Source organism: Passer domesticus, chromosome 2, assembly GCF_036417665.1.
Source record: "Passer domesticus isolate bPasDom1 chromosome 2, bPasDom1.hap1, whole genome shotgun sequence".
In the NCBI taxonomy this organism is placed as follows: domain Eukaryota; kingdom Metazoa; phylum Chordata; class Aves; order Passeriformes; family Passeridae; genus Passer; species Passer domesticus.
The window spans coordinates 80435002-80443257 of record NC_087475.1 but is presented as its reverse complement, the minus strand read 5'-3'; the positions used below and the strand labels follow the sequence as shown (position 1 = coordinate 80443257).

At 40.6% G+C, this 8256-nt stretch overlaps 1 long non-coding RNA gene across 1 annotated transcript; it reads left to right on the top strand.

The window, feature by feature from the left end:
- The first annotated feature begins 5565 nt into the window (after nt 1–5565).
- On the top strand, nt 5566–7167 carry LOC135295536 (uncharacterized). The gene is made up of 5 exons (XR_010357664.1): nt 5566–5607; nt 5736–5873; nt 6595–6768; nt 6854–7015; nt 7116–7167. It is a non-coding gene; the product is annotated as an uncharacterized LOC135295536 (long non-coding RNA).
- Nucleotides 7168–8256: the final 1089 nt, after the last annotated feature.

Genomic DNA, 8256 nt, shown 5'->3' with positions numbered 1-8256 from the left:
ATGATTGTGCCCATCAGTCTTCATCCGAGAAAACAGTCCTGGGAACATCAGAGATGGGGAATATCAGGTACACATAGCAGCTGAAAATCCTCAGGTTTTGTACATGGCAGCTATCCACTGTGTTCTGCCTCCCAAGCTGAATTCTCAGCTGGCCCCTTCCCAATCTAATGATATATTCCATCCTTTGCCTAGTGCCTATCCAAATGCTAAAGCCCCAACAGCCACAATAACCTAACATGAAAGGTCTGAGAAAACATCTCTTCTTGCTGGTGTCTCTTCCTTTCAGCACAGATTGCTAGCTAACTCAAAGTCAGAATGAATTAGTAGCAGAGTTTGTTTGCAGGCTGTCTTTTTGCTCTGCCACACTTAGTATGGAAGCTAAATATCTGGAAATTGGGAACTTTGGTGCAACAGAATTGAGTGGAAGTTGTATATCTTTCTTTGAGGTGCTATGAGGGAACATATGTGAAAGAGGTCTGTTAAACAGCAGATGAATACTTAACCAACACCACTTCAGACACATATTTTCAAGCAGGCAAATCTTACTGGTTTTGTCAGGCCCTTGTTGAACTCCTAGGGCTCTCTGAAAAAAAAAAAAAAAAGAAAAAAGGAAAGAAAAAACCCAACAAAACAAACAAAAAAACCTCAAACAAAGCAAACAAAAAGCCCAACCAGAGCTGATAATTCCATTAATCATTGTTTTGTTTTCTCCTAGTAAATGTAAAAAGCAGTCCATTCATCCTGGGATTTTAGAGGTTAAATATTCAGATCCTGAAGGAGTTCTATCATTTTTCTCCACCAGATCTCAAATTCCAAGTTTCTTCCTTAATCCTCAGGAAAAACCTACATACTAGAATATGCTTGGTAGCAATTCATTTCTCTTCTCATTAGTCCCCATTGTTATTAGCATCACTTCATCTGCCATATGTTTTGCATTTAAGCCTTCCTTTAGAGACTCCTAAATCTTGCCTGGGAAGTATGAAAATAATTATGAATTCAATAAAATTTGAAGTGTAACTTATTATTGATATAATTTCCATGTTTGCCATCTTGACAGATTGGTGTGGTAGAATTTCAGTATTACTGTTTCCTATTCAAAATAACGTTATCTCCCCTCGAGGAAAAAATTAAAGAAACTAAGACATTTTAAATCTTCAAAATGTGAGATTCTTTTTGTCACAGGATGTCATGTGCATGAAGATTCAGAGCTATTCTGCTGAGTCACTCTCACAGCTGCACCGTGTTGATTCTATTAGTTCCAATACAGAAAAACAAAGTAGCACATTTCTGAGGCAGGGTATATGGGAGTCAAGACACAGAAAGGAATTTCCTATCATGGTCATGATTAGTTAGAAGATACTTGTGGCGTTTAAGTTTGAAATAAAAGTGTCACGTTTAACTGTCCCCATGCAGCATTCATATAAGATTTTCATGTGTAGGAACGTTCTAAGCTCGAGCAATGTGAGGTGTACATGCCCCTTCAAGGCCATGGCATAATGCTCTAGCTGTGCCCTCCATGTGTGCTCTGAAGGACAAGGCAAGTCCTGGTCACATCACGGAGATTGATCATGCACCACACACATACGGAAGGAATGAATGGCAATCCCTGATCCTGGTCTTTACAGCACACACAAAAGCCAAAGCTCCAATGCTATTTTAGCTGGTCAAAGTTGAAGAGGTATTTAGAGAGATTTCAAACAGCACATTTTGTTGTGAGACCATCAACTAAATTATAGGCACAGACTCAAAGCACAGACTTGCTGGAAGTTCTTAATGAATGAATTTTTAAGAGTATTTATACTAAAGCACTACTTTTTTTTTTTTTATTATTATTTTTTTTTAATTAGGACTGCTGATATTTATTCCAAAATGTCAGAGGTGAACACATAGAACTGCTTGTGTTTGAACTTATGTTTGACATAATTTTAAGAATCTAAAAGTCAGAAGATAATCCAAAAATGTTGAAAGCTGCAACAGTGCAACAAGGTAGATATTGAAATAAGGTAAAACAGTGAAATAAGGTAGATAAAATACACAATCGATTAGGTCTTTCATGTGTATGCCATGTAAGGAAGCTAAACTGTGGTGGGTTGGCCATGGCTAACAGCTTAACTCTCCCCCCAGCTGCTTGCTCACTTCCCACCTCCCTAGGAAAGAAGTGGAAAGGGGTAAAACAAATCAGAAGATCAGGAATAAAAAAGCATGTGGATCAAGATAAAGACAGAAGGATTGCTTACTAATTACTGCTGTGAACTAAACATATTCAGTTTGGGGAAAATTAAATTGATTCACCAGAGGAGGAGGTGCTGCAGAATCTGTTCCCTCTGCTCTCTCAGCCAAGACTCCTCTTAGAGAAAAATCCAATGGAGCAGCTAAGAAAAAATATGAGATTCAGACAGAATCATTGAGTGATGAAATAGTTGGGGTTGGAAAGGACCTTTAAAGATCATATAGTCAAAACTACCTACAAGGAGCAGAAACATCTTCAACTAGATCAAGTTGCTCAAAACTCCATCCAGCCTGACCTTGAATGTTTCCAGGGACAGGGCGTCTCTGAGCAGTCTGTTCCAGTGTTTCATCATCCTTATTGTTAAGAGGTTTGTTCTTTATATCTCGTCTAAGTCTCCTGTTAGTTAGGTCATGCTTCAGTGAAATATGTTTTGGTTTATTTGTCTTTCATTGTTGCTATAGGACACAAAATAAAATTACATGCACTCTGGAACTTCTAAGGTAAAAAGAAAGGAAGTTTATTTTCTGACTCTAACATTTATAGACTTTCAAAAGTGACAGTGGATTGGAGGATGAAAGTGCTACTTCTCCAATGACACTGGACAAGACAACAATCCATTAAATTACTTTTCTTCCAGAAAACAATGTAAAACAATAATTATTTACATAAAAATGCGTGAGAAAATTTGTTACAAGAATGTAAGCATCAGAAAGCTTAGAAGAACTTAGAAGAACAGGGCGACATTTATAACTGTGCTTCTGTTTTCCCATCAATTGGTCAGCTTCACCTTTGCAGGAACACAGCTTCTGCCCTAACCTTACCTATGCTTTGAAGCATATGCTTGAAACTTCCTACCATATCCACAGTCTCTGTTTTCATTGGTCTCCTCACCCGAGGCACTGCTGATTCACCCTTAGTGTCTGCTTGTCAACATGTGTTCAAGCTCTGAAGGGCACTGCACTGAACTGTGAGAGTAATTCTGGGTAGCAGTGACATCAGCTGTCAGGTAAATGAAGAAAAATATGCCACAAATCATGGTGTTCAGTGCTCTGCAACAGCAGGAGTTGGGGTGGAAAAGGCAGTGATACCTGCACTGTCCAGTCTCAGCATAGAAAACATTATCTTATAAAGAAATTTTACCAGTCTGAGATGGTGAAAATTGATGTAGACTCAATTCAGTCTCCTTTTTATAGATCTATTTTACCAGACTCATTTATTTTCCAACATCAGTTTTATCTACACTGCATATATGTGGAGCTTGTTCAACAGCATGGTCAGCAAATCTGGATAGTGGGGTCACCTGTCTGCTTCATCTTTAAGTTTTGGGATACATACATGTCTGGACATGGTTCTCTTCACTCAAGCCAGGAGTGATACATCCATTAGAAAGTTATTGTTTCTTGAACCAGCATGAATGATAGCAGCTTTTCCACAGACACCCATCACATCTCCTGAGGTTGCCATATGGTGGAGTTCCTGCCAAGTTTATTCCTATCCACACTCTAGTAACAACCCCCTTTTTATATCTCTATTGGTCTTTTAAGCCTTCACACTCTTCAGGAAAGCAGACGTTGGGGTGCCACTGCAGTGAAGTATCATTATGATTCTTCCCCTGCACAGTTCATTCTCCCTTCCCTTCGGGATTATTTGATGACACATTTCCTTGTTCAAAACTATGGAAGCCAAAAAGAACATATGGTCCATAGTTTATAATAAACTCCTGGCAGCCTGCCTCTACGGATGTTTTAGCACATTGTGGGGACTTGATAGCTCGCAACGTTTCCTTCTCAGACAGATTCATTTCCTGGTAGTTAGTGTTGGCTGTGTTGACAGCTGCAAGTTTGTGTTGGGACAAAGAGACATTTACATGTAATGAATAGCAGTAAAATGCCTATGTGCTAGAGCTTGAGAGGTATAAGGGTTTGCTCTAAGAACTGCTCCACTGGCCTTCTTGAGACAGCAAATTAAGAGCTTTTTCTTATTGTAAAATGCAAATTGATTTCCCCTTTCCATAAGATCACTGACAAGCCTTTTTTCTTAAATGCAGTAGAACCCTTCATATAAATCTGTCTTCAGGATAAAGGATTTCCAGTTTCTGAGCTTGTCTAAAGAAATCTAGTACAGATTTTTCTCCAAGGTTATAGATAATATGAAGTATCTTCTCTCGTCATTTTTTCTTGTCTCTGAGTCACAAATTACTGCCCCATACATTGGGCTGATGCAACTGCATGTTGATTTTCCTCTGGGGTAAACTGGGGTAGTTACACAGGGGTTGCATTGAATGTTGGGGTAGCTGAACTGTGCCATATGTATGACAGGATCTGCTTTATGTGAGATTGCAACCACATCATATTCATCCACAGAAAACATAATTCATAGATATTCTTGTCCTTTCATACGTTCTCAAATCAGTATTTTCCTTTTGCCTTGGTAGTGTTCCTACCTCTACCAAGACTTAAATTATAGTTAAGTCATTTCCCCCATCAAAAAGATGAAGAGCTAGACTGGAGACAAGATTAGTTGCCTAAAGATAAGTGAACTAGAATCACAGAATCATAGAATGGTTTGTACTGGAAGGTAGCATTGAAGGTCATCCTGTCCAAATCTACTACCATGGCTAACAACATCTTCCAATACAGCAGGTTGCTCTAAGCCCCATCCAACCTGGATTTGAAAATTTCTAGGGATGGGGCATCCACAACTTCTGTGGACAACCTGTGCCAGTATCTCACTACCCTCATAAAAAGAATTCTCATGCCCAATATATATTTATCCTCCTTGAGATTAAAAGCTCCTTGTCCTGCCCCTTACATATCCTTGTGAAAAGTCTCTCTTGCTCTTTCTTGTAGACTCCCTTCTCTTCTCCAGACTGAGCAATCCCAGACTGAACAATCCCAACTATTTCTGTCTGTTTCCACACGAGAGGTGCTCCAGTTCTCAAATAATTTTTGTGGCTCCTTTCTGGACCTGCTCTAACAGGCCCACGTCTTTCTTGTGCTGGGGGTCCAGAACTGGACACAGCACCCAGGTGGGGTCTCACAAGAGCAAAGCAGAGGGACAGAATCCCCTCCCTCGATTGCTGGTCACAACTCTTTTTATGCAGTCCAGTAGACATTGGCTTTCTGGGCTGCAAGTACACATTGATGACTCATATTTTATTTTCACCTTACTAATAAGTTGCAAATGGGATATCAGAGCTACAGCATATCTGTACCAACACAGCAAATATAGCATAAGCCTTACATAAGACCCATGCTCTTCTAATTGAGCAAGTGGAAGACAAGCAAAATAGCCCATTGTGACATAATAAGTCCCTGAACAGCTATTCAGGCAATAGAATGACAGCCATGTGAAATGTACCTCCCAAGATTACTTTGGTATTCGCCTTGCAAATTCCTGTTCAGGGACAGAAGCTTTTCTTTTTGCTGTTCTTATATACCCAGACACATAATATGGATACAAAATAAAGTCAAGACTTTTTTTTTCCCCTTTTTATTTATCCTAGGAAAATACCCCACCTCAGTATCTACAACAGGACTGTGTTCTTACAGCAACCCAGTTGCTCACTCTGGCAAGGTCTCAGTTGAAGGAACAAGACTAGAGTACAGAAGAAAGCCTATTCTATTTATTGCACCTGGCCCAGGTGGTTCCCACCCTCAACCCATCCCCACTCATTCGTTCCCATTTCTGGCAAATTATCTCGGTTTTGGAAAACACCTTTTTTAGATTTTATGATCAGGATTATTTAACACTTCCAAGTGGAGGCGATTTTATCACCATGTAAATGCACAGAAAGGAGTGAATTGTCATCTCTGGTGATGGAGAGGGAGAGACAAAGGACAGCAGTTCATTCCTTGGCTGAGGAATGCTGAGGGCAGGAGCCAGTAACCAGCTCTGAGCACTATCCTTGGAGAGATGTTTCATCTGGGTCATGTGCTGGATGCCTATACTTCATTTATTGACGTAAATTAGCTTGGAGCCGTTTGGACTTTTGTTGCCTATTATCCACAGATGCTAAGCATAGTCTGTGGGAAACACAGACAATATCTGCTACCTGACCTTTACCTTTTAAGATTTGTCTTCCTAACCCAGCCTAGAGCAGGTTCTCTAAACTTATTCAGGAGTTTTTGTCCTCCAAAAATAGATTTCTTTCCATCTTACAGCTACTTCCTAAAAGTGAATTCTACACCTAATTTGGTATCTAACATGTATGTTTTTCAAGGAGTATATATCCATATTTCAAACACTTGATGTTGATTGAATTGATTCAAAACATCAAGTATTTTTGAAAAATGAACCTAATGGAAATATTATTTTTGTTTTCTGCTTATTTCCCTTATTCCAACACTCTTACATGGTCTCAGTTCATTTTGTTCTCCAAGAAAAAGTGACTTGGGCCTAGACAAGAGCAACTTCCTCTGAAAATCAGCATGTAATTTCTTCAGGACTCAAACTACGATGTGGGAAATCCAGCTTGCCCATAAAGGGGCAACGAATGGAAGAGAATGCCCTTGAGGAATCCTGCAGGCAGAAAGCCAGTAAAAAACCCATTAAAATCCCATCAAAGTGATTTGATGACATAGTGACAAAATTATATCGCATCTTTAACATCTCATTATCTAGAGGATCCCATAGCTCCTCTCACGCAAAAGGCCACGAGGTGCTGCTGGTGCTGCTTGCTCTGATGCAGTCAGCACTGCCAGTGCCAACATTCTCCTAATCCTGATACCTGCTGTAGTAAAGTGGCAGGGCTGACAAGGGGCTGGAGCAGCTGCTCTCATGCAGGTACAATGTGCTGTGAGTTTATTAAGGCAGCCTGCAGCCTGCTGCACTCTGTGTCCCAGGCTATGACTATACCCAGACACTGTTAACTGGCTCCTGGCAGCACTGATCCTGCTGTTCTGCATTGCTGGGTGAGGCAGAAGTCTGGCCATGAGGACCGAGGTAGAAGCATCCATCATTTAAATTGTGTCTCATGGGTTATAAGGTGGATGCTTAGATGCTAATGGGTGTTTATTAAACTTTTCTCCTCACTGCTGTTTTTTATCCTTCTGCTTCCAACAGGTCACTAAAGATGCTGAGGACATACAGTGTGACAGATAATTGCTGAAGAATTCAAGGTATTTATAAAATTTTTCTAAATTTTCAGACTAAGCATAAAGCATTCAGGTATATTTTGAAAAGACATTTTGGGGGGATGGCTGGGTATAGAAATGGCACAAATTACTTGCCAAGGAGCAGGGAATTCCGGACAGAGAAAAAGACACAATCTGAGAGTAGTAACATACTGTGATTACAATAACTGGTGGCGAGGTCCTCTCTAACCCTCCTGAAAAATCAATGTGTGTCAGTCCTGGGAGCACTGGCCTGTTTAGCCACTCCTAGGAAAGGAGAGAATCAAAGGATTTTTTGGGTTAGGAGGGACCATTAAAAGTCATCTGGTCCAAACTCCCTGCCAAGGGCAGAGGCACCTTTCACTAGACAGCCTCATCCAACCTGACCTTGAATTATTCCAGGGATGGGGCATCTGCCACCTCTCTGAGAAACCTGTTCCAGTGTTTCGCCACCCACATTTTTTCCTTGTATCTTGTTTAAATCTACCCTGTTTCAGATTAAAACCATTACCTCTTGTCCTATCCCCCTGTTTAAAAGTCTGTCCCCATCTTTCCTATAGGCCCTTCTTAGGTACTGGAATGCTGTCAAAAGGTATCCCTGGAGCCTTCTCTTCCCCAGGCTGAACAATGCTGACTCTTCCAGCCTTTTTCCACAGGAGAGATGGGCCGGCTCTCTCATGACCTTTGTGACACTCATCTGGACCTTCTGTAACAGATCCAAGTCTTTCCTGTGCTGAGAACTCCAGAGCTGGATGCATTATGTGTCATTCCTTAGGACAGGCACCTATTCAGTGTGTGTTAGTACATAGCACCTTGCTGTCTGTGGGGTGGGGGTCTGTTCAGTCCTCTGTGGGAATAAATTAATATTTTTTTTCCTAGAGCAGGGACCTTTGTCACCTTCCTTAGAAATCA